Source organism: Lontra canadensis, unplaced genomic scaffold (genome assembly GCF_010015895.1).
Source record: "Lontra canadensis isolate GAN:19392208 unplaced genomic scaffold, GSC_riverotter_1.0 scaffold85, whole genome shotgun sequence".
NCBI classification, from domain to species: Eukaryota; Metazoa; Chordata; class Mammalia; order Carnivora; family Mustelidae; genus Lontra; species Lontra canadensis.
The window spans coordinates 2,626,774-2,651,229 of NW_022631079.1; the positions used below are offsets into that span (position 1 = coordinate 2,626,774).

A 24,456-nucleotide genomic window follows, 5' to 3' on the forward strand; every position below is an offset into this window, starting at 1 on the left:
GTTTATATGAAGCAAGCAATAAAGAATTACTGGAATCACAGGTAGGAACTTCAGAGCCCATTTTCTTAACCTGTACTGCAGGAAGCTAGGACAATGAAATGGAATTAGAGTCCCAGGACTTGCCTCCGAGGGGGGTAATACACAGCTTAGATGTTACTGTCCCCAAGAGTTACAAATTGGCTACAAGAAAGTGTGCTTAGCCTGGCCCAATGTTTCATTTCAACTTGATTTAGTTGACAAGATAGAAGAGCTCATAGTTCATCTGTAAAAAGAGTCTACATTTACTAATCTAAACCCTCAAGTTTTCTTCCAAAATCTCTGATAATCCACGGCACTGAGTCAGCCTTCCTACGTGCCAGGAGTTTGGTAGAACTCCATTGCTGCTATTCCTTTAGATGGGATGCACGTTCTCCCACCCACCACCGACTCTTCCCAGCGGACCTTTTCCATCTTTTCCACTACCTGGTCTTTGCAGATAGATTATTTTGCAATTGCTGGACTAGAGTTTAAAAAGCGGTTTAACAGCAAACATTTCAGAGGCAGGGCTGAACTGGAAGGGATCAAAGAGACTGGCCCATCTTTCCAAACTTCTTGGATAGCAGGAGGATTTCCTCATCCATTTATCACCACCATGATCACTCTCACCACCACCATCAGGGACAATTTCAAGTTTAAGGCCAAACAAATTAGTTCTGATCTCGGTCCCAGCATCCACCGTCAGCCCCCAGGAGTCAGGAGACCCATCTAAGATATGCCTCTGAAATTTGATGATCCAACTAAGCTTACTAGTCCTGTCCCAATAGAACAACTAAACATGGCTGACCGACAGGGGGAATTCCCAACCCCAGAGCGTCCACACACGCACTGTGTGTATAAATGTGACCTCATGGTAGGAGCCTACGCAACAAACAGACATGGTTCAAAATCATACTGTTCTTTTTCTTTCTTTCTTCTTTTGCAAGTTTTATTCTGTTGAACTGATGACCACCACCAGCCTTTTACACAAGTCAACAAGACACTTGATTTAACATTAGCATGTCCGGCTCAAACTCAGATTTCAATGATGTACTTCACGGGGTTCACTGCTCTGTTGCCAGAATTACTGCCAATGTTATTACTCCTCTTTTTTAACCACTTAGCACTATTTATTTTCCACTGATGACTATCATCTGAAGTCAGATGTGAAAGCAAATGCCTTGTCTGCCTTCAGAATGCGCCACGGAGAGCTGAGCTAATGGTTGTAAAAGATTTGACACTTCCCACTGGTTCTCACTTCTTCTGGCACAATTCTGCAAGTTCAGTGATGAGGCTCTGTGACACCACAGCCAGCCACTTGCCACATCTCTACCAAGCTGAGGTCTCAGTTTTTCAAGACTGTGAGAGTAAAAGGTGATAATTTTGTAAAATGGGTTTCCAAGGCTAAGAAAATGGAGGGAAGCTTTTAGGATTTCATAAGGATCTCTAAGACAGAGAGATGATTCAAGATCCCTCCCTCCCTCTCCAGGACCATACAGGTACTCTTACCTGATTCAGCCAATCAAAAGAAATCCTGCATCCCAGTAAAGCAAGTGACAGTCCAGAATCTCGTTTCTTCCCCCTTTCCTGTCATTCAGCCTAGATTCCTCAGCATGTTCTGAAACCTACCGAGAAAAAATGTTCACTGTCATGCCCAGGAGAGTAGAGTTCTCTTTAGCATATCATTGTGGGCTTGGTGCAGGATGAGATTAAAGTGTGTTGATAACAAGAACCTTCTAGCAAACTCTCCCCTGGGATGGACTGATACTGAGGTAGAGAAGATCTGCTGGACTGAAGGTCATGGATTTCAGCCTTTACACGCCTCTCCAGCACAGCAAGTTCCGTGCAAGGTCTATTGCCTGGGTCACCAGAAAAAAGCACCTGCTTTATTTCCCACTGGTCACCCAACAAGTGACCAAGAGGGACCGATGATGTGTACTGGACATTAGTGTGGGCTCTGGCTCACACTGAGCTACGTGCACAACGCGTACACCAATTTCAGATAAGAAAAGTGATTCTTAACTCTCAGGTTTTTGTACATAAAAAGAACGTAAAATTTTAGATGAACTAAGAATGTGAATAATGAGTATACAACAGGGCAAGAATGCTGTGCAACCATGAAATAATTTAATGACCTAAGAAAATTACTGTATTAAGTTACTTTAAGCTTAAAAGACATTATAATCCAATTTTTAAAGTAGAATTTATTTATATGTGTGTGGTCATAAGAACTGTAAGAAATCACAGCAGGGACACCTGGGTGGCTCAGTCAGTTAAGCGTCTGCCTTCAGCTCCAGTCATGATCCCAAGGTCCTGGGATTGAGTCCCTACATCAGGCTCCTTGCTTAGCAGAGAGACTGCTTCTAGTTCTGCCTGATGTTCTCCCTGCTTGTGCTCGCTCTCTTGCACTCTCTCTCTCTGACAAATAAATAAATAAAATCTTGAAAGAAAGAAAGAAAGAAAGAAAGAAAGAAAGAGAAAGAAATCACAGCAAAATGTTAAGAAGTAATCTGGTGGTAAGATTATGAGTTTTGTTTTCATCTTTTTGAGTCTTGGTACTTTCTATAAGAGCCTTGTGCATTTTTGTAAGGGGGGAGATAAAATGTTTTACCTCCTCTTGAAGAATGTATACTGTATAATAGTATGGCGTTAAATAGTGGCACACAAGAGACAGAAAGAGGAAGAAATAGGCCAAACTTCTCCCCTCCATATACCACTTTTTTCCCTACAAAATCCAAGCTGTCCAGGAAGAAGTTTGTAGAACACACAGGGCACTTTATTCCTTGCAGGCTTAAAAGAGATCAGCCCCCAAAGTCCACTGGAAATATTAGATCTATAAGTGCCTCCCAATAGTGCATTCAATAATGTGGCTTAGCTACTTCTCTCCGACACAGCGGGGAACAGGTTAAATTATGGTATTAAACCAGTTTGGGTTGGGTTTTTTGTTGTTGTTGTTGTTGTTGTTGTTTTGCATGCATTGATGTTAGAATTCTTGGTGTCAAGGAGCAGAAGCCAAATCCAGCTAACTTAAGCAGAGGAGAAAAGAGAGAGAAGTAAATTCACTGAAAGGCAGCAAAAAAAAGTTGAAGGTCTAGGCTCTGGAAGGCCAGAGATCTGGACAGATCTAGGTGGCAGGAGTGACTGCCATGGAAATGCTTTAGGTCTTTATGTCTTTGGGTCTTTATGTCTCACTACTCAAGATTCAGGGACAGCATCTGACTGGCCCAGCTCAGAGCATAGACATATCCTTTCCCTCGAGGAGATACTTAAACAAACCTCTCAACAAGACCAGAAGAGTAATTCTCCAGAATGAAATCCAGGCAGATAAAAACCATAGACACCCACTAGTGACTTGTCATCAGACTTCCATCTCCCGCCCTTCTCCCTTACAATGGAGCCCCCCACTGTCCCCTCCATACCTCTCCACCACTTTCTGCCCCAAGAAAAGGAACCCTGCCATGCTCATTCTCACCAAGACTTAGCAGGTGACCTTCAGTCTAGTCCAGTAAGATCATTTTAACCAGGGCTTAGTAGATCATATATCATTTCCCAGACAACATTTGAAGAACCATCCCTAAATACCAAGGGGTGAGAATCAAGGGACTGTCAAGCACTGAGGCAAAGCCAGTGGAGCACTGGGGCAAAGCCAGTGGAGAAGTGATGTTGGGCCAAGGGGACCAGCAGTAGACTTCAAACCAGCTGGCTCCTGTAGCCAGGACCACAGGGGGCAGTGGGGAGACGATAAAATCACTGCCAGTTGTTTCATGTCTACATAGATTTGATTTCTGTCTGAATGGCCCTCAGATAAATCTTGTTTGCTAAGATAAGGATGACTGTCCTACTCTATGCATTACCCCAGGACATGTGCTCATACTCTACCCATTGTACAGATGAGGAAACACACACAAAAGGGTGACATGGCTTCCAGAACAGGAAAGGATGCTTCAAAGTGAGCGTGGTTGAGCAATTCTTACTGTAGGATGTGAGCCAAGTTTCCAGATTTCTCAACAAGTTCTCTTGCCACTCACCGAATTCTTTTTTTTTTTTAAAGATTTTATTTATTTATTTGACAGAGAGAGAGTGATTACAAGTAGGCAGAGAGGCAGACAGAGAGAGAGGGGGAAGCAGGCTCCCCGCTGAGCCGAGACACTGGGATCATGACCTGAGCTGAAGGCAGAGGCTTTAACTCACTCAGCTACCCAGGCACTCCGTGGAATAAATTACTTCTTAAAAACATATATTAGTTCATAGAGCATCCACACTTGATCTTAGCCAAAAGGCCGAGAAGAGATTATTTCATAGATATGTTATGTACTTAGTACTGTTTCTTGCTAAAAGGGACAGGAGATCCTTGAGGAAATGGCTGATTCTAGATCTGGGACAAGAAATACATGAATGAAACCTGCAGCATGTTTTCACACCAGGAATCAAGGAGGCCAAGGTGATGATCACAAAAATTAGAATTGTATAAAAAGAATTAGAGGTTTCCTCTCAAACGGCTCAACTTGGACATCAGTTTTTTTAAAAAGTTGCAGTAGAGGGGCACCTGGGTGGCTCAGTGGGTTAAAGCCTTGCCTTTGGCTCAGGTCATGGTCTCAGGGTCCTGGGATCAAGCCCCACATCGGACTCTCTGCTCAGTGGGGAGCCTGCTTCCTCCTCTCTCCCTGCCTGCCTCTCTGCCTACTTGTAATCTCTGCCTGTCAAATAAATAAATAAAATCTTTAAAAAAAAATTGCAGTAGATTGACGCAAACCAAATTTGCTTAAATCTATGACATCATAACAATACTTAAAGGAAGTTCAATTACCTGTAAAAGATGCTATCTTTAAACTAATGAATTCTATTTTGCTTTTCTGAAAACTGATAAGAAAAAAGGGGGGAGATCAAGAATGTATTCTACTTTTCCTATGTCAATTTACCTTGGAAGCCAAATTATTGATGGGGGAGAGTTTCATACACTTGAAATAGTCCAGCCAATAAATGAGGAAAGAATGAAAAACTAAGAAACTACATGCTTTGCAAACCCCTAGTGAAGTGATGCAACAAGATGATGATCATGACCGGATGCTTACATAAGTCACCCAAAGATACAACAAATGAAGATTGCAAGCCTCGGGGTGTTGTGTTCTCCTCAAGCACTCTAAACTGCAGATTAAAAGAGTCTGGGAGATATGCCCATCAATTCATGCTGTGAGACCCTCATTATTTAGAATCTGATTCAAACAAACTGGTATTGAAAATTAGGAGATAACTGTGAAAATTTGAACACTGACTAGATACTTGATGATCTTAAGGGGTTATTGTTAAAAATGTTAGCATGCTAACGGTATTGTAGTCAGAGCTTTTAAACAGTCCTTATCTTTTAGACACAGATTTTAAAGAATCTGAAACAGATTATTTAAAAAAAAAAAAAAAGAATACCAAAAGTTCAAAAATTGGATGGATGGATGGATGGATGGATGGATGATGGATGGATGGAGAGATACATGTATGGTTGGATAAATGAGTGAGTGATTGATAAAAGGAGAGGTAGGAAGCTAGATGTATGGGAAATAAGCTTTGCTCTTTAGTATGCAAGTGGAGGGAAGAGCTGCAGCTTAAAACACTATTGGCTTTATAGAGGACTTCTCTCAACACCCTTTCTAAACCCAGCTGGCATGCCAACGCCAGATGCTCACTTGCTTAGAGTTCAAGATGCAGCCTCAGTTCTGCCTTTCAGATGCACTAGGGTAAGAATTTGATTCAGAACTGAGCCACATGGGAAGAGACACTCTCTGTATCACACATCTGCTTTGTTGGTTGGGACTGTGGCGGCATGGCTCTGAGAAAGCAGTATGGTGGCTTCTTCTAAAGGCTGTAGCCACTTCCTTATTCTAGGACCACTACCAAAGCACCCCTTCCCTCAGCAGCTCAGGTCTATATTTAAGGAGAGTTTTTCCTGGAAGTTCAACCCCAATTCTCTCTTTTGATCCTTCACAATGATTGGGAAAATTATCTCTATCCCCTAATAAATCCTGTTCCTCTTGAGCTAGCTGGTATAGATTCTGTTACCTCTGAGAACCTGCCCAAGAAAAATCTCATGAAAGTGAGCACTGGACCTCCCTTTGGAGAACATATGCATTCTAATTGCTGGACACTGTATGCCAAGCTGCCTCTGGGAACATTTTCAAAGTTAAAAGTGCTGAGCACGGGGCACCTGGGTGGCTCAGTGGGTTAAAGCCTCTGCCTTCGGCTCAGGTCATGATCTCAGGGTCCTGGGATCGAGCCCCGCATTGGGCTCTCTGCTCAGCAGGGAGCCTGCTTCCTCCTTTCTCTCTCTGGCTGCCTCTCTGTCTACTTGTGATCTCTCTATCTGTCAAATAAATAAATAAAATCTTTAAAAAAAAAGTGCTGAGCAGTCTGACACAATGAATTCTTCATTAGGTCAGAAAAGAAATTAGTTTTAGGTACGCAGCGCTGCCATACTGGAACCTTACCACCTTATACGGTTTGCAAAGGAAAGAAAAATCCCATTGAACCTCAAAGTAGCCCCATTATCAGATGCTATTTATAGATTCACCTTTATACTTGGCTGTGTTGAATCTCGACCTCAAACCTCAAGCAATGGAAAAGAGGTCTTTTCTGTTCCATGTTGGAGAGACTGTTTTATATTAAACCCCTTCTGTACCTGTCATACATTGAACTTGAGAATGAGACTAATGGATGTATTTCACTGCGGTGAAGAGCCCAGTTTCTTTCTGGGAGGGAGGTCACAGCTCTGACCATAGTGGCAGAACACAGGAAGAAGATGGTATGTCACAGAGTAGTACGCTGTGGCTCTCCTTCCCTGGCAGGTTTCACAAAGCTTTTGTTCCCAAAAATATTGTCCTGGTTTTCTCATAGAAAAAAATAGATACACTCTCCCAGGGCTGCAGAGTTTCTCACCCCAGACTTACTCAGTCCTGCCTTCAATACAAAGAGCAAAAGACAAAGGCTAAAGATTGAATAGATGGGAAGGAGTGGAATTTGGAATCTGAAGATTGAGACTTTTTTCACAGTGACCTTAATCCCTCTGTTTCATTTTCTTATTAGAAAAATAGAGACCAACAAAAACCTACTTTGCTGCAAGGTTCACATAGACAATATTTTTTTAAAGTCCTTTGCTAACCCTACAACATGATGTGAGTGAGTTATTATATTAATTAGGCCAAATGTGGATGCCCAAGAATGGTGGGTTCCATGCAGTTAAACCTTACAGCACAGTTCTTTTCTTGGTGTATTCCTCTTGGGCTGTGCTCATGATCTCCCCTTTAGAGTCTGACAGACTCAGCCTTGGGAAGAAGGGGTGTCTTTGCTGTTTTCAAAACATACAGAGGGTTTGAAATGTAGATAAGAATAGAATTGAAAAATCCCCCAATTGTCCTACTGCTAGAAAACCACTGTGGGTCTATATAACCTTTGCAGAGTATTTGGAAATTATTCTCTGGTGAGTTATCTTTTTCCAAAACCATGGATATGGATTTATTGCATTTGACCTGCTTGCCATACAAGTGACAAATTTGACCTGTTTGCCATACAAGATTAGGAAGGCAGATTGGGGGGAAACAGGCTGCAGTTGCATTTATCTTCATTTCAGGGACAAGGTGATCTGTTGATGTGATTCCTTCTACATAAACCTCAGAGGCTTAGCATCCCCCACCCAGCATGGTGCAACCATGGAAAAAATACCACATTGTTCACATTATATGGATCCCAGAAGAAGAAGACAGAGGAAAGGAAGGGGGCAGAAAATTAATTTAAAGAAATAATAGCTGAAAACTTCCTTAATCCAGGGAAGGAAATCAATGTCTAGATCCAGGAAGCCCAGAGACAGACCCTCCTCACCAAAACCAAGCCAAGGAGGTCCACACCAGGACAGGGTAATCAAAATGGCAAATGTGATAAAGAAAGGATGTTAAAAGCAGCAAGAGAAAAGAAGGCAGTTACGTATAAGGAAAATCCCACATGGCTATCAGCAGATTTTCAGCACTTGGCAGGCCAAAAGGGAGTGGCATGGTATATTCAAAGTGCTGAAAAGGAAAACTGTGCAGCCAAAAATACTCTATTCAGCAAGGCTATCATTTAGAATAGAAGGAGAGATAAAGAGCTTCTCAAAAAAAAGGAACAAACTTTCTCAGACAAACAAAAATTAAAGGAGTTCATGATCACTAAAGCAACCCTATAAGAAATATTACAGGGAACACTGTGAGTGGAAAGAAAAGAACATAAGTGAGAGTATGAAAAGTAAAAAACACAAAAGCAGCAAAAATAAGTATTCCTATAAAAATCAGACAAGGGATTCATAAAATAAAAGGACGTAAAATATGACAGCACAAACCTAAAACATGGGGAGGACAGGAGTAAAGAATGGGTTCAAATTTAAATGACCATCAACTTAATATAGACTGCTATCTATATGCAGAAGCTATATACAAATTTAATGGTAACCACAAATCAAAATGCAAAATCATAAATATGCAAAGAATAAAGAGAAAGAAACCAAAGTATATCATTAAAGAACACCAGCAAACCATGAAAGAAAGGAAGAGAAGGAAAGACCAGAGAAAAATGACATAAACAACCACAAAGAAGTAACAAAATGGCAATAAATACATATCTATCAATAATTACTTGACTATAAATGGACTAAACTCTCCAAAAGACAAAGGTGACAAAATGGGTAAAAAAATAAAAAAAAAAAATAAATAAATAAATAAATAAACTAGACCCCATATATATGCTATCTACAAGAGAGTTATTTCAGACCTAAAGACACCTGCAGATTGAAAGTGAGTGGATAGAGAAACATTTATCTTGCAAAGAGTTATCAAAAGAAAGTAGAAGTAGCAATACTTATATCAGACAAAACAGACTGTAAAACAAAGACTGTAAGAAGAGACAAAGAGGGGCACTATACAGTCATAAAGGGACATTCCAACAAGAAGCTATAATAATTATAAATAGGTATGCCCAAGCTGGGAGTACCCAAATATATAAAACAGTTAACAACAAGCATAAAGGAAATAATTGATAGTAATACAATAATACTAGGGGAACTTAATACCCCACTTATATTGATGGACAGATCATCCAAAGAGCAAATCCACTAAGAAACAGTGACTTTGAATGACACACTGGACCAAATGGATTTAACAGATGCACTCAGAACATTCCATGTTAAAACAACAGAATACACATGCTTTTTTTTTTATTTTTTGAGATTTTATTTATTTATTTGACAGACAGAGGTCACAGGTAGTCAGAGAGACAGGTAGAGAGAGAGAGGAGGAAGCAGGCTTCCTGCGGAGCAGAGAACCCAATGTGGGGCTCGATCCCAGGACCCTGGGATCATGACCTGAGCCAAAGGCAGAGGCTTAACCCACTGAGCCACCCAGGCGCACCAGAATACACATGCTTTTCAAGTTTATACAGAACATTCTCCAGAAGAGATCACATGTTAGACCACAAAACAAGTCTCAACAAATTGAAAAATAAGGGAGTCATACCACACATCTTTTCTGACCACAGTTTATAAGACTAGAAATCAATGACAAGAAAAAAATCAGAAGGACCACAAATACATGGAGGTTAAATGACATGCTACTAAACAATGAATCAGCTGACCAAAAAAATCAAAGAAGAAATCGAAAACTACATGGAAACAAATGCAAATGAAAACACAACAGTCCAAAACCTTTGTGATGCAGCAAAAGTTGTTCTAAGAGGGAAGTATATGACAAACAGGCTTACCTCAAGAAGCAAGAAAAACCTAAAGTCAAGAACCTAACCTTACACTTAAAGGGGCCAGAAGAAGAACAAACAAAACCCCAAACTAACAAAAGGAAGGAAATAATAAAGATTAGAGCAGCAATAAATGATATCAAAACTAAAAAATCAATAGAACAGGGGTGCCTGGGTGGCTCAGTCATTAAGCGTCTGCCTTCAGCTCAGGTCATGATCCCACGGTCCTGGGACCAAGCCCTGCATCAGGCTCCCTGCTCAGCGGGAAGCCTGCTTCTCCTTCTCTTGTCCTTCGCTCCGCTTGCGCTCCCTCTTTTGCTGCCTCATTTTCTGTCATATATATAAATAAAATCTTTAATAATAATTAAAAAAATAAAAAATCAATAGAATAGAGTGATGAAACCAGGAACTGATTCTCTGAAAAGATCAAGAAAATTGATAAACATCTAGCTAGACACATTAAAAAAAGAGAGTGAGAGGACTCAAATAAATACAATCATAAATGAAAGAGGAAAAATAAACAACTAATACCATAGAAATACAAAGAATTATATGAGATTATGAAAAATTATATGCCAACAAACTGGACAACCTAGAAGAAATGGGTAAATTCCTAGAAACATATAATCTACCAAAATTGAAGCAGGAAGAAATAGAAAATTTGAACAGACTAATTATCAGCAATGAAATTCAATCAGTAATCACAAAACTCCCAACAAACAGAAGTCCATGACTAGAATTCACATGTGAATTCTACCAAACATTTAAAGAAGGATTAATACCTATTTTTCTCAACTATTCCAAAAAATAGAAAAGGAAGGAAAACTTCCAGATTCATTCTAGTAGGCAAACATTACCCTGTTACCAAAATCAAATAAAGACATCACACAAAAAAAGAGAACTACTGGTCATTATCTCTGATGAACCCAAATCCAAAAATCCTCAACAAAATATTAGCAATAACTGAATCCAACAACACACTTTTTTTTAAAAATCATATACCACGATCAAGTAGAATGTATTTCCAGGATGCAAGTGTGGTTCAATATTCACAAAACAATCATCATGATATGTCACATCAATAAGGGAAAGGATTAAAACCATATGGTCATTAAAGTAGATGCAGAAAAAGCATTTGACAAAGTTCAGCATCCATTCATGATGAAAACTCTCAAAAAAGTAGGTCTAGAGGAAACATATTTCAACATAACAAAGGCCATATATGAAAAACCCACAGATAACATTATCCTTGATAGGAAAAAACTGAATGCTTTCCCCCTAAGGTCAGGAACAAGACAAGGATGTCCACTCTTACCACTTTGATTCAACGTAGTACTAGATGTCCTAGTCAAGCAATCAGATAGCAAAAAGAGATAAAAGTACCCAAATTGGAAAGGAGGAAGTAAAAAATTTTCACTATTTGCAGATGATATGATACTATATACAGAAAACCTTAACAACTCCACTAAAAAACTACTAGAACTCTTGTTTGTTGGGAGATTTTTGAAGACTGCTTCAATTTCCTTGCTGGTTATGAGTCTGCTCAGGTTTTCTGTTTCTTCCTGTTTCAGTTTTAGTAGTTTATACGTCTCTAGGAATGCATCCATTTCTTCCAGATTGCCTAATTTGTTGGCATATAGTTGTTCATAATACATTCTTATAAGAGTCCAGGGCCGGATGGCTTCCCAGGGGAATTCTACCAAACATTCAAATAAGAATTAATACCTATTCTTCTGAAGCTGTTCCAAGAAAACAGGGAACCTTCCTGAAACAAGGAAAACTTACAAACTCTTCCTATGAGGCCAGCATTACCTTGATCCCAAAACAGACAAATACCCCACCAAAAGAGAGAATTACAGACCTAAATCCCTGGTGAAAAAAGTCTCACCAAGATACTAGCCAATAGGATCCAACAATACATTAAAAGGATTATTCACCACGACCAAGTGGGATTTATTCCTGGGCTGCAAGGGTGGTTCAGCATTTGCAAATCAATCAATGTGATACAATACATTAATAAAAGAAAGGACAAGAACAACATGAACCTCTCAATAGATGCAGAAAAAGCATTTGACGAAGTACAACGTCCTTTCTTGATCAAAACTCTTCACAGTATAGTGTACTTCAATATCATAAAAGCCATATACAAAAAACCCACAAGGAATATCATTCTCAATGGGGACAAATTGAGATCATTTCCCCTAATGTCAGGAACATGACAGGGATGTCCATTATCATCACGATTGTTCAACATAGTACTAGAAGTCCTAGCCTCAGCAATCAGACAACAAAAGAAATAAGAGAGATTTAAATCTGCAAAGAAGTGAAACACTCACTCATCACAGATGACGTGATACTCTGTAGAAAAACCAAAAGACTACACCCCAAAACTGCTAGAACTCATACAGGAATTTAGCAATATGACAGGATATAAAGTCAATACACAGAAATCAGTTGCATTTCTACACACTAACAATAAGACAGAAGAAAGAGAAATTAAGGATTCAATCTCTTTTACAGTTGCTTCAAAAACCATAAGATGTCTATGAATATACCTAACCAAAGAGGTAAAGGATCTGTACTCAAAAAACTATAGAACACTCATGAAAGAAGTTGAGGATGACACAAAGAAATGGAAAATATTCCACGCTCATGGATTGGAAGAATACATATTGTGAAAATGTCTATGCTGCCTAGAGCAGTCTACACATATAATGATGGTATTACCAAAATACCATCAACTTTCTTCACTGAGCTGAAACAAATAATCCTAAAATTTGTATAGAACCAGAAAAGACCCCCAACAGCCAGAGGAATGTTGAAAAAAAAACAAAAACAAAGTTGGTGGCATCACAATTCCAGACTTCAAGCAATCTTACAAAGCTGTCATCATCAAGACAGTATGGTACTGGCACAGAAACAGACACATAGATCAATGCAGCAGAATAGAGAGCTCAGAAATGGACCCTCAACTCCATGGTCAACTAATCTTCGACAAAGCAGGAAAGAATGTCCAGTGGAAAAAAGACAGTCTCTTCAACAAATGGTTTTGGGAAAACTGGGCAGTAACATGGAGAAGAATGAAACTGGACCATTTCCTTACATCATATACAAAAATAGACTCAAAATGGATGAAAGACCTAAATGGAAGACAGAAATCCAACAAAATCCTAGAGGAGAACACTGGCAGCAACCTCTTTGACCTCAGCCACAGCAACTTCTTGCTAGACACATCTCCAAAGGCAAGGGAAACAAAGGCAAAAATGAACAACTGGAATTTCATCAAGATAAAAAGCTTTTGCACAACAAAGGAAACAACAGACAAAACCGTAAGACAACTGACAGAATGGAAGAAAATATTTGCAAACGTCTTATCAGATAAAAGGCTAGTATCCAAAATCTATAAAGGACTTATCAAACTCAGCACCCAAAGAACAAATAATCCAATCAAGAAATGGGCAGAAGACATGAACATATACTTCTCCAAAGAAGACATCTAAATGGCCAACAGATGCATGAAAAAGTGTTCAATATCACTTGGCACCAGGGAAATACAAATCAAAACCTTAATGAGATACCACCTCACACCAGTCAGAATGGCTAAAATTAACAAGTCAGGAAATAACAGGTGTTGGTGAGGATGCGGAGAAAGGGGAATCCTCCTACACTGTTGGTGGGAATGCAAGTTGGTGCAGCCACTCTGGAAAGCAATATGGAGGTTCCTCAAAAAGTTGAAAATAGAGCTACCCTATGACCCAACAATCATGCTACTGGGTATTTACCCCAAAGACACAAATATAGTGATCCAAAGGGGCACGTGCACATGAATGTTTATAGCAGCAATGTCCACAATAGCCAAACTATGGAAAGAGCCTAGATGTCCACTGACAGATAAATGGATAAAAATGATGTGGTGTGTATACACAATGGAAGACTATTCAGCAACCCCAAAAAATGAAATCTTGCCATTTGCAACCATGTGGATAAAACTGGAGGGTATTATGTAAATTGAACTAAGTCAATCAGAGAAAGACAATCATCATATAATCTCATTCATATGTGGAATTAAAGAAACAAAACAGAGGATCATAGAGGAAGGGAGGCAAAAACAAAACAAGATGAAATCAGAGAGGGAGACAAACCATAAGAGACTCTTAATTAGAGGAAACAAACTGCAGGCTGCTGGAGGGGAGGTGGGTGGAGGGATGGGGTAACTGGGTGATGGGCATTAAGGAGGGCACATGATGTAATGAGCACTGGGTATTATTTAAGACTGATGAATCACTGACCTCTACTTCTGAAACTAATAATACACTATGTGTTAACTAATTGAATTTAAATTAAAAAATAATTTTATATAAAAAATAATAACATGTAAAAATTTAACTGCCTTTCTAAAATCCAAATAAAGTATAACTGCCATTAAAAAAAAAACCTACAACTGATAAAGGAATTCAGTAAAGTCACAGGACACAAAATCAATGTGCAGAAACCTGTTGCATTCCTATACACTAATAATGAAGTAGCAGGAAGAGAAATTAAGAAAACAATCCTATTTACAATTGCACCAAAAATAATAAAATATCTAGGAATAAACTTATCAAAAGAGATGAAAAACCTGAGCTCTAAAAACAGTAAGACACCAATGAAAGAAATTAAAGACAAGACACAAAAAATGGAAAGACATTCCATCTCACGAATTAAAGGACAGATATTGTTGGAATGTCTGTACTACCCAAAGCAATTTACAGATTTAAATCAATCCCTATCGAAATATCAATAGCATTTCTCACAGAATTAGAAAAAACAATCCTAAAGTTTGTGTGAAGCCACAGACCTCCAATAGCCAAGGCAAGTTTGAAAAAGAATAACAAAACTGGAGCTATCACAATTCCAGAGTTCAAGCTCTATTACAAAGCTGTGATCATCAAGACAGCATGGTGCTGGCACAAAAACAGACACATAGATCCATGAAACAGAATAGAAAACCCAGAAGTAAACATATAATTATATGGTCAATTAATATTCGACAAAGGAGAAATAAATATCTAATGGAAAAAAGATGCTCTCTTCAATAAATGGTGTTAGGAAAACCAGATGGCAATGTGCAAAAGAATGAAACTGGACCATTTTTTTTTTTTTTACCATATACAGGAAATCAACTCAAAATGGATTAAAGACTCAAATGTGAGACCTAAAACCACAAAAATCCTAGAAGAGGACACAGGCATTGGTGGCTATAGCAACAGTTTTCTATATAGGTCTCCTGAGGCAAGGAAATAAAAGTAAAAATGAACTATTGGGACTACATCAAAATAGAAAGCTTTTGCACAGCAAAGAAAAAAAAAAACAACAAAACTAAAAGGCAACCTAAGAAATGGGAGAAGATATTAGCCAATGACATATCTGATAAAAGGTTATTACCCAAAATATGAAAAGAACTTATACAACTGAGCCACCCAAAAACCACATAATCCAATTAAAAATGGGTAGAAAACATGAATAGACATTTCTCTGAAGAAGACATGCAGATGGCCAACAGACACATGAAAAGACGCTCAACATCACTCATCATCAGGGAGATACAAATCAGAAACCACAATGAGATATCACCTCACACCTCAGAATGGCTAAAATAAAAAACACAAGAAACATCAAATGTTGGCGAGGATGTGGAGAAAAAGGAAGCCTCTTGCACTGTAGGTGGGAATGCAAACTAGAGCAGCCACCATGGAAAACAGTGTGGAGATTCCTCAAAAAGTTGAAAATAGAATTTACCCTACAATTCAGGCATCGCACTACTGGGTATTTACCCCCAAAAATAAAAACACTAATCCAAAGGAATATATGTACCTCCATGTTTATCGATGCGTTATTTAGAATAGCTGAATTATGGATGCAGCCAAAGTGTCTATCAATAAATGAATGGATAAGAAGACGGGGTGTGTGTGTGTATATATAGATATAGGAATATCATTCATCCATTAAAACTAATTTTGCCATTTGCAACAATATGGATGGACCTAGAGAGTATTATGCTAAGCAAAATAAGTCAGTCAGAGACAGACAAATACCACCTGATTCCACTCATATGAGGAATTAAAGAAATAAAACGAAGAGGGGGGAAGAAAGTGAGAGACAAACCAAGAAACCAACTTGTAAGTACAGAGATCAAACTGATGATTACCCAAGGGGAGGAAGGTTGGGGGAATGTAGAGGAGAAACAAATACCATATTGCCCTTTGATAGAACTTGTTGGGGGAAGGACCAAGAGAAGCAGAAAGTTTGCTCATATCAAAGTCTAGCCGGGGGCGCCTGGGTGGCTCAGTGGGTTAAAGCCTCTGCCTTCGGCTCAGGTCATGATCCCAGGGTCCTGGGATCGAGCCCCACATCAGGCTCTCTGCTCAGCGAGGAGCCTGCTTCCCCCTCTCTCTCTGCCTGCCTCTCTGCCTACTTGTGATCTCTCTCTGTCAAATAAAGAAATAAAATCTTAAAAAAAAAAAAAAAAAAGTCTAGCCTGACTCAGTGTTCTCTCCAGCCAATGGGGAAAAGGACAACCCGAGTGGAGGTTGACATGAAAGCATTTTGTCTTTCTTGTTTTGGGCAGAACCAAGCCTGAGGAGGAACCCTGCCTGGTGAAAATTGCTTTCTCCCCTGCCCAGAACAAATACACTGGCAACCCTTCACAGCACCCCCCCCCATCAGAGTAGCCGAAAAGCAAGTGGGGAGGGGAAGTGGACCACCCCCATGCTGGAGAGTGAATTCACACCATTTCTCACATTCTCTCTTGCTGGGATTTGTCTGGCTCATTCCCAAGGACAATCTACGTAAGATCCAGGAAGGAAGGAAGAAAAACTTCTTGCTCACATGTATCCACCTGGAGGGATAATGCCTGAGCGGGCCTTAACATCCTGGGTTTTCATAGGTTTAGGATGGTGATAAGGGTTAGATGGCACCAGAAATGCCCAGGCCTCTCACTAGAGGAGAGGGGTGTCTCATGTTCCCCCTGCTGTGTGGAGGCCAGAAACCAAGCCCGTGTGAGAACCAGAAGCTAAGGCAGGGTTTGGGTTCTGAGGCATTGAGTTTAGGGTGGGCAGCTGCCCCCCTGAGGGAAGGGAGAACTCCAGAAACACAAGAGGCCAGCCCAGACCTTTCTCATAAGTCTCGGAGAGAAAGCCAGGGCTCAATGACAGGGGAAGACAGAAGGAGATCTCAAGCTTATGGGAGCTAAAGGCAGGATCCACCTGAATGACAGAGCCAAGACAGAGCCAGGCAGCAATGGAATGTGAGCTAAAGCAGGTAAGACATACCTGCAAGGGGGTCAATGGTCTTGGAAAAGACCCAGATCTCCTATAGAGTTCGTGACACTACTTCATGGATCAGGAGATGAGAGAGACTTGCATGGATTAGGCTGACTAGTCACGCCAGGACACAAAGGATGCCACTAATGTATGGAGCTGTTACTAGGTAGACGCTTACCAAGCCAGGGCAAGGGGGACAGTCACCTTTTAAAAATAAAAATTAAAAAAATAAAAAATAAAGTAACATGAGTGTACTGATCTCATAATAAGGCCCCATACCCTGCTCTAAAACACGGCATGAGTTGTCTCCTTGATTATCCACGGCCATATTTTGAGGATGGCATTGGTCCTACCCTCCATTCTACACTCCAATTAAAAAGAAAAAATAAAGAGTCCAAGAGAAGTAAAACAAATAGCCAAAAGTTATATTGCCAGTATAACCAAGCATCCGTCCCGTACTTGTAGTTGTCCGATATTCTTAGAGGGACATCGTGTCTACAAAGCAGTCAAATTCACAAAGCTAAGAAGAAACCAGAGATTTAGACTCAGCATGGTGGGAAGAGGTAAGGGTTCCATGGTGGCGCCCCGCCAGATAGAGGAATTCCAATACTTGCCCAAGGTCATGGTGATGGAGCCTTAAAGCTGTCGTCCATATCTGGCCTTCTGCTCCTTTGTGGGGACACAGGGAGGTTATGCTCTCCGGGCCCCTGGTAGTCATTGGTCAATGGGCTGTGTGGCAATGACATGTGTCACTTGCAGATTGATTTATTTTGTGCAGAGGCATTTAGAGGAGGTGTGGGTTCTCCATGATCTCCCTTCCTCTGCTCTGATGACCTTGATATAACTGCTTGTTCCAGATGACAGGTTACATGATCCCTGAGTCACCACTTGGAAGAAATCTGCTCCAGAGAGTCGTCAGATCAAGAGCGTACTTTGCATAAGCAAGAAATAAATGCTTCTGTCTTAAGCAATGATTTTCCCACAGCAAGCCCCCCCAACCCATTTTGATTAACATAGACACCTGATGAACACCAGTTTCATGAAGAGAACTCCTTAGCTACATCTTAAGTCTTCTTGAACATATCTCTCAGTCTAGTAAGTGCCACAGATCAGAGAGAGGAGACAAACCCCATGAGACTCTTGACTCCGGGAGACAAACTGAGGGTTGGGGAAGGCGGGGGTGGCATGGGGCAACTGGGTGACGGGCATCAAGAAGGGCACGTGATGGGATGGGCCCAGGGTGTTATACACAACTAATGAATCATTGAACATTATATCAAAAACGAGTGATATGTTGACTAATTGAAATTATTTTTTTTAAAAAATCAAACAGTTTTATTCCTGGATGACCACATAAAGACAAATGAAATTTGACCCCTATCTTACACCATTCACTGAAATTAACTCAAAATGGATTAAAGACTTAAACATGAGACCTGAAACCATAAACTTCTACAGGAAATGTCAGGGAAGAAGCTCCTTAACATTAGCCTTGGCAATGATTTTTGTGGATATGACATAAAAAGCACAAGCAGCATGAGCAGGAATTAACAGGTGGAATTACATCAGACGAAGCTTCCGTACAACAAAGGAAGCCACTGACAACATGAGAGGGCAACCAACAGAGTGGGAGAAAACATTTGCAAACCATATGTCCCATAAGGGATTCATCCAAAATATATCAAAGAACCCCTATAACTCAATGGCAAAACACCAAACAATCCAATTTAAAAACGGGCGGAAGAACCAGACATTTTTCCAAAGAAGACATCCAAATGATGAAACGTATGTGAAAAGAGGCTCAATGTTACATTTCAAAATATACTAAAATCTCTCTAATTCAGACATCGCATTTCATGCAGTCTCAGCTCTAAGACGTAATTACAAATGGGAAACAGATAGAAGATGTCTCCAGGCCACAGGAATTTGTGAAATAAAGACTGCATTTTACCTGTGCAGAACTTGTTGACTTTTAATAAACAAACAATTCTAACCAACTACATTTTTTTCTTCTGCAGAAACCTGGAAAACTCTGGGTCTCTAAAAGCTGGCATGCAGGTAGTAAGAGTACCAAAGAAAGGAGGTTGTAGAGACAATGACTCAGCCGTGGCAATGATCTGTAGTCAGAGCAACAACCTGAGTCATTTTTGCTTAACAATATCTAAGACAGCAGGAGAATGTGCAACCAATTTGAAAACATTCCCTTTGAGATTTTCTTTTTTAAGCTTGGGGTTTAAATCAAAGCAGTTCCAAGTTGTAAATCTGTCAAAAATATAGAGACAGTGAGAGAGAGACAAAGAGATAATTAGACTAATCCATTTTGAAATGCTATTGTGATTTGAGGGAACTTTTTATTTATATATTTATATTATTTATTTATTGTATCAGCATTTTGCTTAACCCTATTAAAATGTTTTGCAATGATTATGTTTTTGTGATACAAAAGTATTTTTTTTTCCAATGGGTGAATACAAGATGTGAAAAATTCCCATAGAGTAACCTAATTTCCAATGAGGCTAAAAAAGGAGATGTCAACTCTGCTAGTCGATTCTTAGATATTCTTTTTTTTTTTTTAAGATTTTATTTATTTGACAGACAGAGATCACAAGTAGGCAGGGAGGCAGGCAGAGAGAGAGGGGGAAGCAGGCCCCCTTCCCGATGCAGGACTCGATCCCAGGACCCTGAGATCATGACCTGAGCTGAAGGCAGAGGCTTAACCCGCTGAGCCACCCAGGTGCTCCTATTCTTGGATACTCTTAAAGGAAGAATAATCAACACAAAAAATAGAGTTCCTGTTCCTTCTATTGGCTTTATGAGGGAGATTGTGTCCCCTTTCAGCCTCCATCTTGGTTGAACTCATAAGTCGGTTGTCTGATCCCAAAGGACTTTTATAAATAATGAGGCAATAACTAATTTCATCATGGACTAATGGACCAGAGCGATTTCTACCTGCTTATTCATTTCACTAATCGGAAAACAGGCTGAGCTGCCTTGCCTGCCCTGGTAAACTGGACTTTGGATGCGCCATAAGAGATAAAGTTTCTTCTGAATTAGATAATTCAGTTGGTGTTTCCATAAGAGAACTGATACCACCAAGGGGCATAGCACTGTGACCACGTTCTTAAGCCTATCGCCTCACAGATGAGTCCAAAGGTAAAGGCATAATTGGAGACTAGCATGTTTTCCATTCCAATGTGTTAAGTTCAGGGTTGATATGTTCAAAAGATTAACTACTGGTTCAGCCCGAGCCCTGACCAATTAGAATGGGTGCTGGGGTAAACAACCAGTGCATTCCTGAAGATCCATGAGTTCTAAGCCTCGTAAATAGAATAAGAAATCAATCAGTCAATAAACAAATAAATAAATAAGGCTCCGCCATCCAATAGGAAAGAGACAGAACATCAGAAAGCTGGCATGTTCCCGCATCGCTGGGTGAGGATGCTACCTCCAGCCAAATGCAACAGAATTATGAGATGAAAGAAAACATCTTGCTCTAGCCGAGGCAGGTTATAAGCCAGATTACCCTTGAAAGCCTTTCAGAGGGAGACTATAACAAACTCAACTTGCAGAGGAGAAAAATGAGATTATGAGTAATGATTCCGATCTTGCCCTGGAAGACAGAACTTTCCTCCTGTCACACCCACCCTGCAGGCAGGACTCGGGGAGCGACACATTTACCAGCAGCTTCCCTGAGCGCTGAGTGCTTTATAGCAGGTAAGCAGCTGAGGGAAACTCGCAGACACAGCAGAATGGCAGATTCGGTGATAAAGGACATGTAGGTAGGGATCGGTGGGGACTGTCACAGCCAGAAGCATGTGCGCGTCTCAAGGGGACAGCCACCACTCGTTGGCGCCACGAGGAAGTGAAGGTCCAGTATTGATGGATCTTTCCATTTCTTTTAGTGAGAAGTTAGTAACGTGAGGCTTATCTTAAATTTCTTGATTTTCCAAATGAAGGCGAAATATTTCTCTTTCACTCTATGTGGGACAAATCGAACACGTGCAGGCCACCAGGTACAGCCTCTGGTTTACTCCATTGCTTCCTTCATTTAATTACATTCCTCAGGCATCTACCAAGTCCCAGATACTGCGCAGGATGGAAAGGATAGAATTCTGAAGACGTAATTCCTGCCTTCAAAAATCTTACAGTCTCATGTAAGCTAGAAAGGATTGCCAAGTAATTATAAAACTGGACTGTGTGGGCCTCACTACTCTGTGGGCTAGCCATGTGGCTGGGCCAACGGGCAGCTCCGCTCATCTGGGGAGCTGCTGGGTGGGCTTGGGTTTGGCTGGAGCTGCCGCTTTAGGGTGGCCTCCACGGGACAGCCCATCTCTATTCCACACGGTCTCTCATCCTCCTACAGGCCAGCCCAGGGTGGTTCACAGGGCAGCTGGGCCAGTTTCCAAGAAAACGAGTGGCAACATGCAAGCCAGGCTCCCAGCCAGCCTGCTGTAACTTCCGCCCCATCGTATGACCGAGGCAAGTCACGGGGCCAACCCAGCCTCAATGGGAGGAGAAATGGTCTCCACCTCTTGACAAGAAGTCACGTCTCAGAAGGTGTGGATTCAGGGAAGGGTGGAGGGCCGTTGCCATTCTGGCAATCTACTTCACCTCATTAGAAGGCACGGCATGTGCAAAGCTGTCTGCCATCATGAGAGCGGAGAAGGCAAAGGCGGTACTAAGGAAAGACATGACCAGGGTGGTCAGAAGAGGCCAGTCTATGAAGGTCCTACCTCGTATGCAGCCCGGGGGAATAGAAAGATTTCTTTAATTAAAAAAAAAAAATTTGGAGTAAAAAAAATCATTCTCTCTGCTGACTATACGGAGAATACAAGACAAATGCAGAATAAATACAATGCAAGGTTTGAACATAAGCATATGAAATAAAATGTTCTGGGGACTTGCAAAAAGGTTAGATCATAACTAGCTTGATAAAAATCAAGGAAGGCTTCATGAAGGGGATGGACTGGCAGATGAACTTTGAAGAACAAAACAGATTTTCCCAGGTAGCGGTGTGTATGTTGACATATCAGTGTTCATCCAAGTGCAGGGGAAGGGAAGACCCAAATACGTGTGATAGTCAGCAGAGTGGTTTGGCTACATTGAGGACAGCCGTTCGCAATCCTTTTCTACCTTAACCTTCTGGAACATGATGTTCCCGTATGACACTTCCACATTCATACCCTGGGCATGCCAAAGGTAGGACAGGGTACAGTGGTATACAAGATGGCCCATCCAGCCTCTCTTGCCCACGGGTCCACTGTGACACTGACCTTGAGACCCACTAATGCAGGCTTTGTCGGAGAGCAATGAAAGAGGCAGCGGAGGGGATAAGTTACTGGAGGTTCTAAATTATCAGGTTCTGGGGCGCCTGGATGGCTCAGTGGGTTGAGCATCTGCCTTTAGCTCAGGTCATGATCCCAGGGACCTGGGATTGAGTCCTGTGTTGCTCTGCGGGGGGTCTGCTTCTCCCACTCCCTGTGCCCCTGCTCCCTGCTTGTGCTCTCTCTCTCTCTCCAATAAATCATTAAGATCTTAAAAATAAATAAATAAATAAAATGCCAGGTTGGGGAAATCTTAACTTAAAATGCAAGAAAGTTTCCCAGCAGGTTTTTGAATAAGATAAAAACATAAGTAGAGCTGCAATTTGCCAATAGTTGCTAACAAAATGGAGCAAAATGAGCAGGATGAGGCTCAAAGAGGATTCACCTTCCTCATCCCCCAGTCAGAGCTGACATCATGAACCAACCGAGGGACATCTTCTTGGGACCCTCCAAATCTGTCCCTGTTTAGGGATCTAACAATGTGGAGAAAGATGGAGCTGGTAAGCACTGGAACCTGATGGCCACCGTGGGGTTGGAGACAGGCATCCCCTGAAGAGGGGAGACCCCATTTGGGAGGGAAGAAGAGCCAAGCTGGTATTCCGGGGGTCGCAGTGGAAATGTAGAAAGGAGGACTACGTCAAAGAAGTGTGCGTTATCCCCCTGGGATTTGTCACTTGGGTTGGACAAGGCGGGAAAAGAAAAGGGGAAATTAAACATCACTCCAGTGTTTCAAGGTTGGCAGAGACCCGTGGTGCCATGCACCAAAAGAAGAAAGCTAGAAAACTGTGCAGTAGGGAGGAGAATGGATTCAGTTTGAGTCGTAGGGATAAACATCAAGGCTGGAAAGCATCAGAGCAAACCTGAGGCTAATGCTTGTAACAACACCACGAAACAAAAATGTCACAAATGTGGCCTTGCTTCCAAGATTCCAGCAACATTGGAAGAGCGTGTGTGGGAGAGAAACTCACTTCTTGTTTCTTCCAAGAATGTTGCAACATTGTTCAAGTTTCCTAGTAGAACTCAAGAAGAGGAGGAGAGGTGAAAAATTGGTTTGCAAGAGTTTTGTTTTTCTTTTGCCTAAGGAAAATTCGGAAAGAATGACTCCTGGGTACTGGCCATGGCTGCACCTGTAGAAACTTGAACTTCCTGGCTCCCTCCTTCAACCTCTGCTTAATGTCTGAACGGAGTCCTGGCTTCATGAATGTAGCAAACTTGATCAAATTATGAGAGCCGTCATTCTGCTGTCTCAAAATTGAGATCATTTTTCATGCGACAAAATTGGGGGTCCATGTTCAGAGGAGAGGAGCTGAATATCTAGTCACCCGTCTTGCAGGGAGAGGGTAAAAAAAGGGTGGCTGAAGAGGATGGGTTCTAGGGGCGCCAGGGTAGCTCACTCGGTGAAGCCTCTGCCTTCAGCTCACGTCATGATCCTGGGGTCCTGGGATCGAGTCCTGCATCAGGCTCCCTGCTCGGTGGAGAGTTTGCTTCTCCCTCTGCCTCCTCTTCCCCGCCCCCCGCTTGTGCTCTCTCTCTTTCCCTTGGTCTCTCTCTCAAGTGGATAAATCAAATCTTTAAAAAAAAAAAAAAAGGAGGTTGGATTCTAGCTTAAGATTTCTTGAGTCAAATCCCAACAATGCCTCACCGATGCATTGATTTTTTTCATCTGTAAATTGGAGATGTTCCTCCTCGCCTTCTCTACCCGTGGTTGTGAGGTTCACGGAGAAGTACAGGTCAGGTGTACTTAGTGATTAAATCTGATTGCTTCACAATTCCCTTTATTTCTTTTTTCAGTATAGACACCTATAAAGTGCTAATGAATAATTCCCCTTGTTTGGTGGTATCACCCATGGGAAGCTCTCATTTTCTAAAATTTCCTTTGGTTTAGCATGACCAGGAGAGACTTCAAGACCTATAGATGAATGAATGCCCCTATAGAGGATGTTCTCAGCAACTTCCCTGCTCTCCGAGAAGATCTGAAGTCAGCTGGGCCATAGAGGTCATCAGTGGGGACTGCCGGTCATACTCAGGCTCGGTCGATACGAAGTTAGTGAGATGAA

The 24,456-nt window shown here is 41.1% G+C and overlaps 1 protein-coding gene across 1 annotated transcript in view; it reads right to left on the reverse strand.

Moving 5' to 3' along the window:
• ASAH2 (N-acylsphingosine amidohydrolase 2) overlaps positions 1–22,821 on the reverse strand; it is an 87,443-nt gene extending 64,622 nt beyond the window's left edge. The window contains exon 1 of the mRNA XM_032883009.1: positions 22,785–22,821. The gene's annotated coding sequence lies outside the window, so the exon portion shown is untranslated. The remainder of the gene's footprint in view (positions 1–22,784) is intronic.
• Between the last annotated feature and the right edge of the window lie 1,635 nt (positions 22,822–24,456).